Raw genomic sequence first — 18,638 nt, 5'->3', positions numbered from 1 at the left:
GTGCACGCGTAGGTATTTTTCCCGGTAAGTATATATCGATAACAGGCTGGCATGGCTTTTGTTTTAGGCTCCAGTGTAATTCAGCACGTGAGGTCAGAGAAGCCTTATAGCCACGTAACCCCCCGCTCCGGACCCCCTCTTGGCTTTTTAATGTCCATCCCTCTCATCCCAAGCTCTTCGGAAGTGTTCACAACAAACATTATACCCGATGCCTGTCATGTCCCCCTACCTGGAGCCTAGCTTAATCCCCGGAGCTTGATCCGGAGCTCTTCGCTACTGCGTGTCTCGTAGGCTAAGTGTAGCTTTGGCGCGTTAAACCGCAAAACTTGAAACTCGCATGCCACTGAAGCATTCCTCAAACAGTAGGTACCCTTCTCGACCCTAATATTTCCCTACTGCTTTGCTCAATCTACTGAAAACCTCCCTCATCTCGTCTGTCACTGCCCCAAATTCTGTACCGGAGTTTTTCACCGGCTTTGCACTGTCCCGCTGTAGCCATCGAAACCAGATAATCTAGGCGCCAACACGCCCTAAAAGGTAATATTTTTATTTATTTATTTATTCAATACTGCAGGCTTGAACGCCCAAGCAGGAGTGGACAAGAAACGTACAAAATACAGGAATACTTGACTCGCAATTGTAAGGAACAATATAAGGTATAAAGATAAAAAAAAATTCCCCCGCATTTCCCCGAAGGGGAGTATGAGGAAGTACGAAGCAGGGGGTGATGCTATGAGGGGGAGTTTGTTGAAGTTTGGTGGCATTTTGCCCGTTAGTTACATTAACACCCCCTCGTGATCACGTTCGGCTTAACACGCCTCGTTTGTCGCTCTGCGGAAATCTTGGTGAATTAACGTGTATGTTCGAGAGGAGGACCGCAGCGCACCGCAGCTACGAAGCGCCGACCGGAGTGAAGGGAGAGGAGGCGCAGTCACGTGAGAGAATGCAGAACTAGCGGGTTTGTAGTATCACGTGTACACCACGCAGTTATCAAGCCGCTATAACGCCGCTGAGTCGCCAACGCACGCCGCTGACGACGTAGTTTGAATGCGTTAAAGATATAAGGCGCGTTACTAACACTGATATCAACGTCGCGTCCGTGGCTTAGTCGGTAGAGCGTCGCGCTGCGGCCGCAAAGTCCGCAGATCGAAACCTGGCGCCGGATGCTGTTTTTGTTTGTATAGTGTAGTGGCCTGGCTGGCGCGCCGAGAGAGGGTGTTGCGAGCTGGAGAGTAGTAAAGGGGCTTTAGGAGAGTAGTCGAGGGGGGAGAGGAGGCGCTATGCGAGCGCGACGATTCAGGCTCGCTTAAGAAATGCATTCGCACTTATTCCTGGCCAATCTCCCACGTGGGTATGTTCCATGTCAGCGGCCAGGCAGCGCGCTCCCATCTCCCCCCGTTGCTAAGGAAGACGGAAAGCGCGCGCACCCGCAGCTGTTGCTATGCGGACGGCGGAAGGTTCGGGGTCGCTTATAAAGTGCATTCAAAAAATGCATTTAACAAGGTTGACGCATCAGCTCAGCACAGTGGCATTTGGGCTAAAATAAGCTTCGAGGGATTCAACAGTAGAAAGTGCAGAAACGGGTAACGAATTCCATTCTTCAATAGTTTAGGGGAAAAAAATAAAAATTTGAAAGTGTTAGTCCTAGCCTAATATCTAAACTAATCTAAGTCGTAGCCTTATATCTAAGTACCAGCCTAATATCTAATATCTTAGGACTGACTAAAATGTTAGTCCTAATATATCAATGAACAGCCGCCTGGAGCGGGCGGTATGGCGCGCGTAGGTCTACTACTGCACCAAATGTTGCCATGAACGTCGCCATCATCAATTCCTCAAGCACTTCATGTGATTCCCTGCGGTACCATCCTCCTCGCAACCACAAAGGCGACCGCTGGCTGGAAAGTCATCGCGGGTCAGCATCCCAACGCTTTAGTAACCGAGCTACCACTCCGTGGAACACCGGATCGCAATACAGTTTTAAGTGCAATGCACTTCTTAAGCGACCCTGAACCTGCGTCCACCGGCGATGTCCGCGCACGTGGAGATGGGCGCGCGCAGCCTGGCCACTGACATAGCACATACCCACGTGGGGGATTGGCCAGGAATCTCCTCGTCTTCCTTGGCAACGGGGGGAGATGGGCGCGCGCTGCCTGGCCGCTGACATGGCACATACCCACGTGGGGGATTGGCCAGGAATCGGGCGTGAGAAGGGCTAATGCACCTGCTTAAAGGAGTACTGACACGAAATTTCAAAGCTGAGATCCGCTCTAGCAATCAAGTACAACGACAACACAAATAGGTGTCTGTGAATAAATGCATCTTTCTTTCTTTGTAGTTGTGTGTGTGTGTGTCATCTGTCTTTCGCGAACATTACCGAACCGCGCAAATTCAACTCGTGCATTCGCACTTTCAGATTCTTCCCCTCGGGGAAATGCGGGAAATTTTTCTACAGGAATCGGTAAGCAGCACTAAGCTCCCAATGCGGCCAGATCCCATGGCAGACCGCAGCGCGTTGGGTGCGGAGTAACATTTATTCGTGCAGCAATCATTGCCTACGTCCACAAATTTCACTCTCCGTCGTATGGCCGGAAGGACAGAGTGAAGCGAAAAAAAAAGGGTAGGCCAGACCTAAAACTAACCACTTTATAGTGAAGCCCATTGAGGGAGTGAAAGTGATAGGCTTCATGATATAGCAGAGACGGCAAGCCCAGCGCGCTACTGGTGGCATTGGCCGAGACATATTCGTCGGGACCACTTAAGTCTGCTTAGGTGCTTCGAAGGAGCAAGCCTGGCGACACTATTGTTGTACAGCTACATCGCATTTGCGTCGCCGTTTCGGCGTCCTATGGCGTCAGTTACGTCAGCAAGCACATTGACAGTCGCCACAGCTTACCTAGAAGCGGGGTTCTGCGTGGTTAGTGGGCACCTGTTTTACTCGCATGCCATCAAGTTCAGGTATAAAGCGGAGTAGAACCTCCTGCTGGGCTAGTTGGTAAGTAGTTCTAATGCTTGTGTGCGCGTGTCTTCTCGTATACAAGGTGAACGCGAAAAGGCCTGAGGGAAAAAAGTTTCAGAGACATCCACATTTGTATCCTAGGATGTAAGGCCCGATAGCCATACTTCGACTCCCACGGAGCGGTTTCGTACGCAGCTGGTGCATTTCCGGTCTTTGCTTCGCACAAGAGGTTATCGAAAAAAGAAAGACTAGCAAGCAGGCTTTCAATTCGCTATGTCGCAGGAAAGACAAAGGTTCTCTGCGCTTCTGTGGCTTAAAATGTGAGCGTAAAAGGTTGCAAATGCGAGGTGTTTGTCAGTTAGAGCAAGGAGGAGTGAGTGTACCAAATGTGTATTTCGTGATGTTAAGGCCAGGCTGAACGAACAATTTTGCTTTTTCCGAAGAGAGAGAGGGGAGAGGGAGGGACAGAGAAAGAGAAGAACTGTGTTCAGGAAGAAATAGTTGTGGTTTACGAGAATGGGGTAAAGAGATGGTAGGGAGCTCAAAGGTGGAACCTGAGTCTACGGCACCATATGCAGCAGTTCCTTCCCTTGCCCTCTCAATCATATCGCCTGGATCTTTAGGTAACGAGATGGCCAAGTCTGCCTCGCATGCTTCGCAGAAGTGGGATATGTTGTGTCTAAGTTGTTCTCCCATGGCCATACCCTTGGACAGGGCTAGTTTGCGCGCAAGAGGGTGGATGTTTCCGCTATTTCAGTAGAGTTTGAACTTGATGTCTGATGTTCCCACCGAACACATTAACGCACAGGGATTTTCAGATAACTGTGTTGGTTTTTCGTCCACAGAGTTTGTGATTTTTCGGCATTGAGGCCTCGTTGTAGCAAGGGGGAATATTGTGTTCCTAGGCATGGGATGAGGATTTGTGCTTAACGTTTTTTGAACCGGGCACTGTGGTAGTTGGGGTAACACGGAGCACGGTACGTGAGATCGTGTTTCTTGCATAGTGCGTCCTTCATTCGATCCGGCTGCCCAGGTGACGTTGTTAACTTTCTGCATTATGGGTGGAGGTATCTTACCGAGGCGCTTGGTATTCTGCCCGCAGAAAGCTATATAATGTCCTTTCTGAGTATGTAATGATGTTATGCTTTTATTGGATACTTCCGCTATTCAGATTGCCAAGAGGATGGCTCCAACTTCCCCTTCTTTGTTCATGTATGTTGGAGTGCCATGCAGTCACAAAGATTGGCACAGTAGTCAACTACGACAATTGGGGCCTCATGCTTTCGTACATCCCGGATTCGGTGTATACTGTGGTCTCATAATGTCGAAACTTTCCCGGAATGAACCTGAGCGTGCCATACCTTCCCTTCTTGTGTAAGATTGCAGCCATATTTTTGGCAGAGGAGAGTTTTTATGCGGTGTCGCTGGGTCGGTGCCATGTATATCACGGCGTGCGGCGGTTTCCTTTCAAATGGGTGGGGGTGCCTGTCTTTTCTTTTCTGTTTGGGGGTGCCTGTTCGGGGGTACCTGTTTCTTTTCAAAGGGTGTGTGATCCCACCTCCCGATTTTATTTTTAAATCCGCTTTCTTGGTGCTAAGAGGGTGCATTGTTTCTCCGATTTCTTGAAACGCGTTAGGAAGGCAAAAGGGCAGGACCTATTCAAGGTAATTATCACAACATCCTGTTTAGGACGACTGCAGCGTGAAGGCCTCTCCTATTACCTTCAGCCGCTGTTGTCCTGCGCTCCCCGAGTCCATCCTTTGCTCCAAATACTGTTATTTCATTTCTCCATCGAGTAAATGGCCGTCCCCGTCTTCTGGAACCGCCTATGTATGTTCATTCTGTTACCCTTGAGGTCCACGCTTTGTTAGCTCGTCTCACGGTCAAAATTGCGAGCTTGAGAGCTGCCTTATATGCTGTCCTAATGACAATGTTTCTTTCCCTTTCTTTGGGGCGGGAAAATTTGTAGTCCGGCAGGGTCTGCAAAATGCTGGTAATGATCAGTGGTCGCATGAATTATCGTTTCTTTTCTCTTTTTCTTGCTCTTTCTTGGTTGGAAGTTTTCCCTGTGGGGAATAATTGGTTAAAGATTTTCTGTATTTGCCGATCGTGGGTTGGGAAGTACCCGCTTGTCTAGGACCCCGCCGAGCTTTCTGACGTGGCTGTTCTCTGGGAAGATATTAGTGCCTATTTTGGGGGTGATTTTTAACTTGGTCGCGTGGCACCATCTGTAGTTTACCAAACCGAGCTTTCGGCGGAGACATAACCGCCGGAATATTGAAAAGTATTTTGAAAACTTTTGCGATTACACGCTACATAGTAAGCTTTATTTTAGTTATTTCCTGCTTTTAATCTATGCGTTAATTGATTATTGAGAGACCAGCGTTCATCCTTTGTCCCCTGTTTAAGTTTATGTCCTGGTGGAAAACACACCGCGGTGGCTCAGTGGCTAAAGCGTTGCGCTTCTGAGCCCAAGGATGGTCGTTCGATACGCGGCCGCTCGGTAGTTTTTTTCTGATGGAAGCAAAAGAAAAAACGCCAGTGTATCAAGATTTCGGCGCCCGCTGAAGATTCTAACGTGGTTTAAATTCTTCCGGAGACTTCTACTACGACGTGCCTCGTAGCCCGCGTGTAGCTTCGCGGCATAAATAACTGGAAATTTATATTGTTCATCTTCTGGTGGAAACAACCTTTGGTCTGATGCGCAGGTTGCGGGCACGGCTGGAGACCGTGTCTGCCGGTCATGCTACTACTGACTGGGCATAAAACTTTATCGCGCATGCAAAGAAGCTGGTGAAAACGCGTGCCGTTTCTTTCGTATCTGCTATTGTATCATTGTCCTCGTTTCCAAACTTATGTTGCCGTAGCGCCATATTACAGGTTCAGTGAATCCATCGAATCTTGCTGCTTCAGACGTACCTTCCAGGTGGCAGCGGTCACGTGTTGCCATGGACGCCTGATGAGCACGGCTGATAGCAGATGGCTAGGAGCCACGCGGGAATCGAAAAATGAGCCTAGTAACGCTATCGCGTTAAAAACAAACCGTTATGTCAATCGGGCTGTCGATGTCGTCTACGAAGTCCCGCTATCTTGCGAAAGGTATTACATTGGCCGAACGGACCTTTGTGTGAACGAAGGAGCCAGGGAACATGAGTTGCCTATTGGAACAAGTCAGGGCGCACATCTGCTTACCCACTGCCGTGCCTGCGGTTGTGAACCAGGGTTTAATGAAATCAAAATGCTGAACAGAAGCAAGAGCAGGGAGGCGAGGAAACCTGGCGGAGCGTACTATATTAGACAATGATCGTGTCAGCGGTACCTCGATTGGAGTAATACAATAGCGAAATTGGCTTTCTGGAAGATGTGCTATGAATATCTTTATGGTTTGTAGTCGCGTGCGTATTGTTACTGCCTTTCTTTCTCGCCCTCTCGATTTCTACTGGAATTTAAGCGCAAACTAGTTGGAAATTCGCGCCTGTCCTGTCAGTGTGTGTTCGTTGCGCTTCAAACCAAGGGAAGTGTAAGGCGGAATGCACTATTCAACTACTTTTACGTTTTTAAGTGATAGTTTCGTGAGTTTTGTGAAGGGGGCACATTGGCCGCTCAATGCTCCCGGTTCCCGGCATGTACCCCAATTGGGTATGCCCTATGAAGGGGGGAACAACAACAAATACCACTTTTATTACACCCCGGGTCTGGTGACATTCCAAGGTAGCACAGTGGTAGCGCATGGGGTTGCGACTGTGAAGACCCGGGTTCAAGTCCCATCGGGTCACACATTTGCATTTATTTACTCCTTACAACGGAGGTGATTTCTTGATTGAAAAGCAACGACAACGGCGAAAACAGTTTTTCACAGACAGTTGCACTATAAGTCTTTTACGTAACCCGTTCGGCCCTGGTGGTGTCATTTGTCGCCATCACATAACAGTCCCTCTAGCGCATAGGGAACGGACCAAAACTTCTATGTTCTTCAGTGATGCCTATGGCGATAGACGTGACCGCCATTGCGTTTTAGTGGAGCTGGACGCTACAAACAAGAATAAGCTCCGGTGGAGTCAAAATTCCGATGACGATAAAAAACAACAACAAGAGAGGTCTTAGTTTCATTCCCAAGCTTGTAAATATATAAATACGTTTACTGCAAAGCTCATTTTTGGTTTGCAGTCTCATGTGGTCATAAAGTTCTGGAAATCACGCAAAAAAGGTGTCTGTACTCAACATGAAATTTTTAATTTCCAGATGTTCTAATTGCACCATTATTAAATCAGCTAACGCTTGCACTAGCAGCGCTATTTCGTGTTTGTGGACTTATGGGGACCCATAATTTAGGAAAACACACGGAAAACATCGTATTGCTTGAAATAAAAATTAATGTGGGCTGAGAGGGTTAATAACGTCTCTCCAGACTCAGCAGGAGCGCGCATGCCTCAGCTCAGTTTTCCTTCACGCAGCGCACAGAGAACGAAAGCCGTGGAGCCAAGCGTGCAGCTCAAACGGCACATTGCTGCCCTCACCGCGCCCCCCCAAAAAACGACCTGAATAGAACCAAATAGGAAGAATTTACCATCCCCACCTAAAGAAAGTTGAGAAAAGCGCGGAAACTTTCTCGCGTCAAAACTGCGTCCAACCGTCTCTGAAAGCGCGTCCAATCGATCGTTAAACCTTCAAAGACCCACATCGCAACCGACGAAAGAACCCATGCGACGATTTTTTGGCACATTAAGTAAACGCATCTACAAACGATCTCAATGCATACCGTGAGATAAAGGTATACTATTGTACTGCTTCTTTATGATCGATGCATCCGTGTGCAGCTTTCCCGCTCATGGCAGTCCTTTCAACAGCGATTACTCTGCATTTTTGTAGCGAAATGAAAAGTTCTTTTGCACAGCTAATATTTGGGGTGAATACTTGCTTTGCGCACAGTTTCAAGTCGCGCACGTAGCGCGAATGGGTTCCTGAGCCATGGGAACTATCCCATAGAAATGCATGGGGAGTTAGATTTGACAGCGAATTACACAAATAAATATTCAGAAACCTGAAATCTTCTTTTAGCGTTTTAATCTTCACGTTGACGTCTAGCTTTATGCCAAATATCATTTTCCTGAAGTGTTTATTCTAGGTTCCCGAGAGGTTGTAATTTTGAGCGAGAAAGCTGGGTATGTATGGACTTATCTAGAACCGTTCTTCTTTCGCGAATTTCAAGTAACCGTTTTGTCACGATGGAAGCTCCGCTTCAAGCATGCGCCTTGTGTACAGAGATGTTTTCCGAGCTTTTCGGACGACTAACCCGTCTATGGGGAAATGCATTAGTTTTACGACAGGAGGCCATCGTTCCCGCTTAAATACAATTGTTGCAGTCAATATTGCGTGGCACCTCAATTCATTGCGATCGTTTCACGAAAAACTCCTCACATTCGTTGAAGCGGGCGGCTTCAGCCCTTGCCACACGGTTACGGCCCTTTTTATGAAATGCTTAAAAAAACGTTATTTCTGTTTCCATGCTTTCGGCCTTGGTGTCTGCGAACTAGTTCAACAACCGTAAATGTTTAAAAAAAACTTATTTCTCTTTCCATGCTATCGGCCTTGGGGTCTGCAAACTAGTTCAACAACCGTCGGCGACACCGGATGGGAACACCTGGCTTTCAACCCTTTTCACTACTCACCTGCACACGCGGTGATCACACGCAGTTCACGCAGCTGGAAGAGGTACGGCTCAGCAGCTCTGTAGCTCGGCAGCTTGGCAAGAGTTGACGGCAGCTTGAAGTTCGAGCGAGCATATGTTCGGCGCACAAGAGAACGACGGCAAGGAATACTGGATAAAATAGTGGGACCAGGGGCGCACATTTTGGCAAGACCATGGCGTTTTCAAGTATGTATGCCGATGCTGCGTCTATTGGTAATAAAGGAATACCCGCAACCCGAAACGTTGTTTCTTGACTCCTAACCGCGTACGTCTGACTCCGCATTTGGGGCCGCCGCGGAAGATACTGAATTGACGGACGTTTGTTTATCGGCAAGAATGATATTTATTCCTTGTTCATATCTGCCCTAACCACTAAACGAAGTGCTCCGCTTAGGTTGCTGCAGTGTCTTTGGCTTGGGATGCAAGGGCTTCCAGTTTTAAACTCGACGTACCGCGCCTATACAGTTCAGCAGGGCTGTAAAATCTGCTAGTCTTTCTCTCATTTTTCGTTCGCTTACGAACTAAATCTTTAGGGGATGAGGGAATGAGGTAAGGGCACCTGGATTGAGCTACTCATATTGTCACACCCTATCTCTCTGCAGTTGGCTAAAGCAGCTCCCCTAAGCACTATGTATGACACAAAAAAAAGACCAGCTTAAACTTTCGAAGAAAAGCTCTGAACTTTTGTTGCGAGGGACGTCATAAAGTAAACAGTATGTGGGCGCTAACAATATTTTATATAAATTGTTTTATAGATGCGAAGCATCTCTTGCTCGGGGGCATGTCCCGCGTCCGTGCCCCGTCCGCACCGCATCTGATGATGATTGTGGCAGGATGCCCTTAGGGATTGGCCAACCAAAGAATCCATCATGAGATAGCTTAGCGTTCAACCACCGTCGTCATTTTACCGTAGGGGAAGTGCTGAAAAAGAACAAGGAGAAGAAGACAAAGCTGCGAAGAGGAGGGCGTGTACGTTGCTCTCGCCCCGTCCGCAGCGCCTCTGATGATGATTGTGGCAGGATGCCCCTAGGGATTGGCCAACCAAAGAATCCATCACGAGATAGCTTCGCGTTCAACCATCGTGGTCATCTTCCCGTAGGGGAACCGCTGAAGAAGAAGAAGGAGAAGAAGACAATGCTGTGAAGAGGAGGGCGTGTACGTTGCTCTCAGCCGGTGCACCAACGTCAACAACCTTTACCTCACCAACGCTGACGGAGGCTACCGATTCTACCACAGAGACGGCAACATCGACAAGAACATGATGAACGAGTTTCGGCGCCTCGAGAACCACCGCCTACTCACCGTAACACAACAGCACTTGCGTGCCTTTGCCACCGGTGTGGACCCAGACGCGGAATTCCCCCTGGCGCTACTAAGCGCGAGATCACTCAAGATAAAGCAAAACAATGGAACCACACGGAACCACCATGATGCTTTGCATCCTCATCAGGGTTCCCCACGGGAAGATGGTGTAATTTTTATTTGACACATGGATTCCCGCTAGGGGCGAGGAAAGTGAAGATGCGCTCACATTGGCCTCGGTGAATTTGACTTTCCCAATGGTCTAATTTCATCTCAGGCTCATGTACATGCGATTTTTGAGAGGGCGGTTGTCTAGTGCACACCTCGACACCGATTCCCCCACGCTTCACGCGTGAGTAGACGCTCTACTGGGCAACTCTCGGTGGGTTAGTCCCAGGAGCTTCACCGGCTGCTTGCAGCACGTGAGCAGCGCGCTGACGTGGCCCCATGCTCGACGGCACCAGCCTCGCGCCCGACGGCACGTGCCCCATGCTGGAGAGAGAGAAAGATAGATAGATAGATAGAGAGAGAGAGAGAGATAGAGAGAGAGAGAGAGAGAGCAATTTTTATTTCGCGTATTTATGCGTGGGAGTGGCTTAACAAGTTCTTGGGCTACTTTCTTGGGCTACTTAAACGAGAAAATTTTATCTGTCTGTCTGTCTGTCTAGGACGACAATGCGAGCGCCTAAAGTGCTCTGCACTTAAAAGAACAGACCTGCTGCTTTTGCTGTTCCTGTTAGAACACGAAGCAAAACAAAATAATACGTGCTTGCCCAAAAAATGGCGTGCGTGAGCCGTGGTATACGGCAGGAAAATTTGAATGCATTGAACAAAGCGCCATTTAAATTATCATGAGTGGCGCGGGGGAGGGCAGAGCGTTAGGTGCGAAGAAGGAGTTACACACCAGGGACGGCAGGGGACTATCGTCTTTCGACAGCATTGACAGTGAAGCATGCCGGTAGGCGGTAAATTCTTTTACGTGTTCATAGGTTTCCAATGCTACCGATAGGACGATGAAGCTGATGACGCGTGAACGACATTTGGCTCTTCATTTCTGTTCGTTTCCACAGTCACCGAGATATTTCCACATAACTGCGAATATAGCTATATGCATCTATATGCAAGCGCACTTCGGAGCACCACAGAAACGCAAAACAGAGGCATGTTCACTATTGGTCACCAAAAATTGAGTTGTGTAGCGCGGTCTGCGTCCAGTAAACCTACAGTACAAAAGCTTGTAGTGTCTAAGCGGGCGGCTGAGAGCCTTATAAAGCATCCCATCAGATATAAAAATAAGAAACACAACGATGTTTGAGATTGAGACAATAGTTGATACGTTCATGACTGAGAGGTAACAGCACCGAATATTTGGCTTTAAACGCGGGTGTCTGTAGAAATAAACACGTGACTTCTCCCGTATTGTAGTACATGTGTAACACTTCCTGCTTATTGGAATTCGTTGCCAGGTGAAGGCAAATAAGATATTCCTATACCCGTCAGTTTAGGGGTTTTAGAGCATGTCAGGCTTAAGACTACGTCTTATGTACCAGAATTCAGCGAGGTATTGAATGTTGATGGGGGTTGCATGAGACGATGCCACGCTGTGCATGCAGTCTGCCAGATGATGCCGATGCACGAAGGATGCTATCGGAGGCGCTGAAGCTTGAAGTTGTTACTATTTAAGGCAGTCTTCGACGGCCGCAATAGTCGCACTTTATGGTATAGGGCCATTGCTGCAAAGGCATCGCGTGTCGGTGCAGCTGCCTTCCCAGCGCGAGACTAGAGCATCGAGGTGTGAATAAAGCCCAGTAAAAAAATTCTAGCATAGTTTTACGGTTGAGCCGGAAAGCCTGCGGGCAGCGTATGCACATCTCTTGTAGCGCAAATCCTATTTAGGAGAATATCTAACAAAAAACAGATGACTCCTAGAAGACGACCTCCTTCGTCTGAGAGATGCACTCATCCCGTCCAAAATCAGATATCAAACACCGTACGTCAATATCAATATGACTCAGGAGAACAAACTTAACACGCTTTTGCGGAAAGCCACGAAGATCGCCCTCGGCGTTCCTTTGTATGCCAGCACCAAACTCCTACTCTACACAGGCACCAGTGGGGACTGTGGGGACTGTGACCCCAAAAGTGGGGATTGTGCCCCTAAAGGAGCTTATATTATCGCTCAGTCAGTATACTTTATTGGTGTAGCAAAATCAATACTTTATACTTCGTGGGGGGCCAATAAATACTATACTTGATAGAGGCACAATCAAAACTTTATTCCTGGCCAATCCCTCCTGCCTACCCGAGTGGGTACGCGTCAAACACCTCAAGTGCATTATCGAGTTCATCGCCTTTAGAGCAAGTGGATAAAGTTGGCTTTGCGGCAAGGCGTTTTAGCATACGTCATCACCGACGGCGAAAGTCCGCCAATAGAAGCTTCGCTTGAGGAACTAACGCCTAAGGAAGTGCTGGAGAGGCGATCGGTAAGCGGCAAACTGTTCGTCTCTTTGCGTCTCTGACGCAACTTTGCGGCTATTCTACGCGAAGCAGAAACCGCGACGAAAAGACGCAAATGCCATACTGCGAAAGCGGGAAATTTTAAACGACGGTACGTGAAATTCAAGAGACTTTCCGGTTAATGAATGAATCTATTGAGGGCACTCCTTCACTTAATGGGTAGGAATAGTAGCGTTACATTCCGAGAAGTACCTACGGTACCCGCCGCGGATGGCTCGGTGGTTAAGGCGTTGTGCTGCTGAGCACGAGGTCGCGGGTTCGTTTCCCGGCCGTGGCGGCCGCGTTTCTGATGGAGGCGAAAAGCAAAAACGCCTCTGTCTACGAGATTTCGGTGCACGTTAAAGATCCCCAGGTGGGAAAAATTAATCCGGAGCCCTCCACTACGGCGCGCCTCATCGCCTGAGTCGCGTCGGCGTGTTAAACCCTACAATCAATCAAGTACCTACGGTATTAGGTGTGGATTGTGTTTGGGGCGTAAGTTTGGAAAGGTGCGGGTTTGGAGCTGCCGTCTGGACGGGCCGTTTCTTAAAGAGGGGTGGGAAAAGCAGGCATGCTCTGCGTTTGCGGTATTAGGCGAGAGCGTAGTTGGGCAGGTTATGTGGCTGGGTCATATAGATACGAAGACTGATACTTCGTAAGTAAACCGCATTGCGCGTGGTCGGGCTGCGACGGCGAGCGAGTGACCCACAATGGCGGCGCCAACATATACGTGCCTCCACCCTGTACGGCGGAGACGACCGTGAATTAAGGCACCACATCTCGCCCGCTGGTGCTCGGGGTGAATCATTGTTTATATGCGGTGGCGGATAAGCCCGTTCAACGCCGCCTGTATAAACATTGCCTAACGTATTGCCCGCTTTTCAATGGGAGTGGTAGGGATGCTTAGTTCAGGCACTCATCCGCTGTGTGGCGCGCGCCGGCGGACGTCCCGCCTTACGTAACTGCTCGCGAGTGGCGAACGCCGCACCCACTTCTACGACGTGTGTCTGTCAGCTTGCCTGCATGGTTTCAAGAGCCGTTTGGCTCACATCTTAGCCGCGATGGGGCGCTAGTTCGGGGGCGTACTGGGGATCTGAGGGGAGCCATAGGGGAGCCATTCAGGGGAGCCATTATTTTACTTATATTTTTATCTCTGGAGAATTTGCTGAAGAAACAATTGCGGGCACATCTTTTGTTCAAGCGCTCACTTCCACCATTACATCCCAGAAAGATATCACGTGCTTATAAATTTCAGGCGGTTACAGAAAACAAAAGGATAAGCAGGTGTGGGTCCAGCGACGCTGTCTGACCACTTCTACAGTACAGTTCTCATTTGTACAACTGCGTACCGGTGCGGAGTGCGAATAGCGTGGGTAAAACAAGGCCGAAACGCGGAGGGGAGAGAGGGGGATGCCCCACACAAAATTTCGCGGCACGGGATCCAAGTAAGTAAGCGCGCAAAGCCGGCATCAGCCTGTGGCAGCACAAGTGGTTTTGCGTCCGCCGTGGCGCAGTCGGTTTTATCAGCGACAGGCCAAGACAGACAGGCACGGTGCAAACAAGAAGGCATACGAACGCCGCCTGGGGAACGCTAGATAAACTGTCAACTAGTTTGCATAGTTTCCGAGAAGCGGCGCTGGCTGGCGGACATGAAAGCTCGTAGGAAGGCTGCGGCATAGAGAAATAAAAAATTAGAAGAGTGGACACACGGGCTTATCGCGGCCGAGTGGACTGATTCGTGCGCCGTCCGGCAGTCGGCGCAAGTTGTTAAAAACTATATATTTAAAATTAAGTTAACACACAATATTATACTTTTAAAATTTTGTTGCACATTAGACTTCACATTTTTATTTGTGTAATAAGTTGAATGGCTGTCATGTAAATTTTTTTGGCTTCTTTGCGCCAAGCCTGGCCAAGCCGCAAGCGCAAGCCGCCATTTGGGTCTTTCGGCAGCGTTTGCACGTGCGTTTCTGCAGCCTCGTGCTAACCTCTGTTGTTGAGAAGGAAACGCCTAGCGCTTTATTTGCGACATCGGTTTTGCATCCTGAACGAAAGGTGAGACTTTCTTTTTTAAAGTGCTGGTGTGGCGTATCATATTTACGTTTCCTTGTACTGCAAACGCTGCGAGCACTGCGTAACCTCAGGGAATCAGGCATAGCTAGTGCTGCGTCTTTAAGATAAGCGCTTTGGAAACGCCCCGGAAAGGCGTAAGACACCATTTTTTAGCTGGACGTAATGGTATTTTAGGCTGGTTGTGCCGTTTTATCTAGCGCTGAGGGATGCCAGCGGTACGCGCCCGTCGTCGCACGTAGCGTTTTACGTGCCGCGAACGACGGCTGTGAGTTGCGGAAGTGGCCGGCCGGCCGGCGGTCCGTAGGCGAAGCAGGCGTTGTGCGCTGTCGCTGCACTGAATTACGTGAGCCGCAGGCTGCGTTGTATTATACTAGCTAGCCATTGCTAGCTTGGCCAACTGTTACTGCTATTATGGCCGTGATGCGCTGCAAAGCCGTCCGGGCTAACGTACACGGCGAAGTAGCCGTATCTGCATTAATTTGGCTTATCTGGGCATAACCAGCAGCCGTACACTCATCGTAAGTTTTACACATGGGTGCATACCAAGCTGCCTGCGTACAAAGCGAACCCGCTCGCCGACGCCGATAACGCGCGCTCGTCGCTTCGCTTTGGCGCGCCAGGTACGGTAAAAACGCGTCTTTCGTCGGCAGATAACAGCTTTGCTCGAGGCGGGGTGAGCGCGCAGTGCATTGAAACCTTCAAATTTGGTCTTCTTTCTACATCGTATATCAATTCCGGTATCGCAGGCATTGCATACAACTGTTCCACACTTGCCGTTTCTTCAAGCGTTTGCTCTCTTTTTTCAGGTCATATTTTGGCTAGTTTCATTAAACACGTATTGCGCAGATTTCACCTATTCAGTCGGAACTGTGTGTTTCTTGTCATATCTTTTTAAGGCATGGCCTTTAGCGGTCAGTAGTACTCAGTACGACGCTCACTGCTGCTTGCCATGGTGCCCACACAGCGCCCAAATATACTTTCGCCAGGTGCCCGTTCTCGGGATGCGTTTCTTTCGCGAGCCCGTGGGGCAACAGGTTTGTTTAACGTTCAGCTCGCTCTCGCTCTTCGTCCTGATTTTACAAAAAAAGACAAAGGGATTCAGGCTATGTGAGCAGCGTTATCATTCTTGTTAACCCAAACAATAGGTGAATTGCATTGCATTGCAACCAGTGTTGCGAAATTACAAAGACCCATATTTTAAGTGTTGCTAATAGCTTGACCGCATGATTGCTGAATAGAATAAGAGAACTTGTGTTTTAAATAGGTGGCATGCACTGGAGGCAATACTTGAATACTAGTTGCAGTGAAATTTACAGACTATTCGCATATCATCTGTCATTGCAAGCAGTTTGTCTACTATATCACCTATCACCTGTGCAGGTCTACAGGTGCCCTCAAGACAGAGCCAACCAGCCAGCTGCATTCGTCATACCAAACATGGTTCAAGCACTTCATGGATCCTGCCCTCACAGGACTCACAAAAGTGGCCGTGCCAACTGTTCTCCCAGAGTTATTCAGTTGTATTGATGACTGCCTGCAATGCTTCTTGCTACCTTATTGATGCTTCTGATGGATACCGCAACTGTATTCCATCTACTGAACCTTGCCAATAGCACCTAAAATCTAACGCAAGTCTCGGCACTCAATAAGGCGTGACCACTGAAAAGACTATCGTTGACTCAAGGAACAAACGGTTTTTTATCACTGGCATGCCTCATATCATTAAAACCACTAACAGCGTATACAGTCTCCAAACTCCACTCGCAAGTTATTGTTGCTGCTAGTTGTAATATTGTGAAAACAGTACATTCACAAAAACCCTTTTACATTATGAAGACTGCCAGGGTAAGAGGTCATGCTAAATGTCGTTTGTCACCATACGTGCTGCCTGTTGTCGGACTGGCCTAGATGAAGAGAACCATGTTGGGACCTACGTTGTCAAATGCTTATGGGATTCTGTAATGTGCCACCATTGTCTCATACACGAGAAGCATATACTGCTTCCCTGTTTTTTATATTAGACTGTTCGTATTGACAGCGGAAGGCATGAATTTGTGTGCCTTAATCGAGCCTGGAACCTGTCGGTTGACTACGTGCACGTACCTAAAATATCCCCGCCTGGCCCTTTGCCTTTACTGGGAAGGCAACGCTTTCGGAAGGTAACCCGGCTTCTTGGGAAAATGCACCCTTGCAAGGAACCAATAGGAAGTTGATTTTTTTCCTCTTAACCTTTTGCGTGTGCATCTCCACATAAATGGGATTTCTGTTCAATTCCTGCTACTGATTTGGAGTTGCCCCGAGGCAATAGATCTCATTAGCGTTCATCAAATAAGCAAGGCCATCAAAGCCAAAGTTTTTCCCTTCTTTCACATTCTAACTGGAGAAATTGCCAGACTAAGAAAATTATCTGCGGAGATAGTGGTTGTAAACAGTTGCAAGTATCCGAGTGTCTAGATTATGTTATGGTTGATATTTTTGTATGACTGCAACAGCGCACAGAGTCTGAGGGTGTCGTAGATACAAGTAAACCTGTGGATGGCTGAGTTTCTGGGTTTTCTGCATTTTCAATTACCGTGGAGAAAAAATCCTTTGTGTGGTTGTGATACCTTTACTTGTGCATTTTTTTTTTCATTCCTGGAAACGTATTTTCCTGTCACTACTGTGTATTGTCTCTGTTGTGTATTACTCACTGTTTATTATTATATGTGTGTTGCAAAGAATGATGACAATTTGAACTTGTTCCGTTTAGTGCCATGCAATAAATATTTCTTCATTTATGATGCGTCTCTTTTATGTGTCTTGGCAACATTTGAACACGCGACAGAATTCTTAACCAAGTGTGAGTGGTACTGTAAATTGCAATTTCACGTTTTCAGAAAAAGGTTTTTTTTTTTTGTAAAAGCATACGGGCATTAAGCCTGAGAATGATTTATTCAAATAAACACTAATTATTGCATGAAAGCGTCCGAATACTGTACCGATGCCCGTCGCCGTGAGCAGCGCTTTCCAGTCCTTCAAACTACCCGCCAAAATCGGTGTCCGCGAAACCGAAACCGAAAGTGAACGAAAGTATGGTTAGTAGTTTGGCTCTCCGTCCGCTCGGTGCGCTACACTACAGTACAGTCATTCGGCCGCAGGGCTCTATGGGAGTGTCCACTCTTACCAGTATTTCTTTCTCTATGGCTGCGGAGCGGGAAAGGGTAGGAGAGAGCAGCAGGGGAGTGGCTGTTTGGCCATTTTTCGCTCACGCGTTAGGCAATGTTATACAGACGGCATTGGCCCGTTGCTCCGCTGATAGCCCCCTATCAGCAGCGCCGTTTTACGCATCATGGTAGTAGGATGTAAATGTATGTAGCAACGAGTATGTGACGGTACCGATTAATAGCATTAAAAAAACTTGAGCTTCACTGCCCAGTTGAAATAATCAACAGCCCCTTTCATCACGCGTAGGGCCACAGATCCCCCAAAAGAAGGCATGGATGGTAATAGCGTAATACCAACAGCAGCAAGGACAATTAAATTGCTTGTTTAAATGGCAGCGATCACAAGATGACAGTGGCTAGTTTTCTAGCCAGCCATTTTGGTTTTAAGCAAATAACGCTCCAATGACTCATTTTTCCCTTCTCGACTATGACGGGACACTTTAATGGGGGTACGGGCCCCGTAAAACGTTCCAAGGCGCGTCAGGCACACCTTACACCCCGAAAGAAATGGCACAGCTTAGAAAATTGAGTCACGATACCAACAATACACGCGAAACGATAAGGCTAACACCAGAGAAAAGAACATGTTGAATCCCCTGTAGCGACAGATTTTAGGCGCAGAGCAATGCGGTTGCAGTATTTCGGCAAGCCCAATTTTCGAAGGAGTGGTGACTGTGGCAATAAACGGAACATGCGCTGCACCAGTTTTAAATACAAAACAAGAAAAAAAGCTGTAATATTTCCACTGTAATATCTCTACTGGCTTGAAACAGATCGTCTTTCAGATACACTAGTAAATCATTGCCGTAGCAATTCTTTGTTAGTCACCTGTGTGAATATGTGTTCCGAGTCATGCATGTTCGTGGCTATGGGTTTCAAGCGGGAGCAGTGCGTACTTACTGAAGTATAAGGTTGA

General features: G+C 48.0%; 1 long non-coding RNA gene across 1 annotated transcript; it reads left to right on the top strand.

The window, feature by feature from the left end:
- The first annotated feature begins 14,201 nt into the window (after positions 1 to 14,201).
- Positions 14,202 to 17,296, top strand: LOC144158752 (uncharacterized). Its single transcript, XR_013320179.1, has 2 exons — positions 14,202 to 14,501; positions 15,900 to 17,296. It is a non-coding gene; the product is annotated as an uncharacterized LOC144158752 (long non-coding RNA).
- The last annotated feature ends 1,342 nt before the right edge of the window (positions 17,297 to 18,638 follow it).

The sequence above is a fragment of the Haemaphysalis longicornis genome, unplaced genomic scaffold (genome assembly GCF_048455015.1).
Source record: "Haemaphysalis longicornis isolate Haplotype H1 unplaced genomic scaffold, Haemaphysalis longicornis Haplotype H1 scaffold_10, whole genome shotgun sequence".
In the NCBI taxonomy this organism is placed as follows: domain Eukaryota; kingdom Metazoa; phylum Arthropoda; class Arachnida; order Ixodida; family Ixodidae; genus Haemaphysalis; species Haemaphysalis longicornis.
This window is presented reverse-complemented; position numbering and strand designations above follow the sequence as displayed.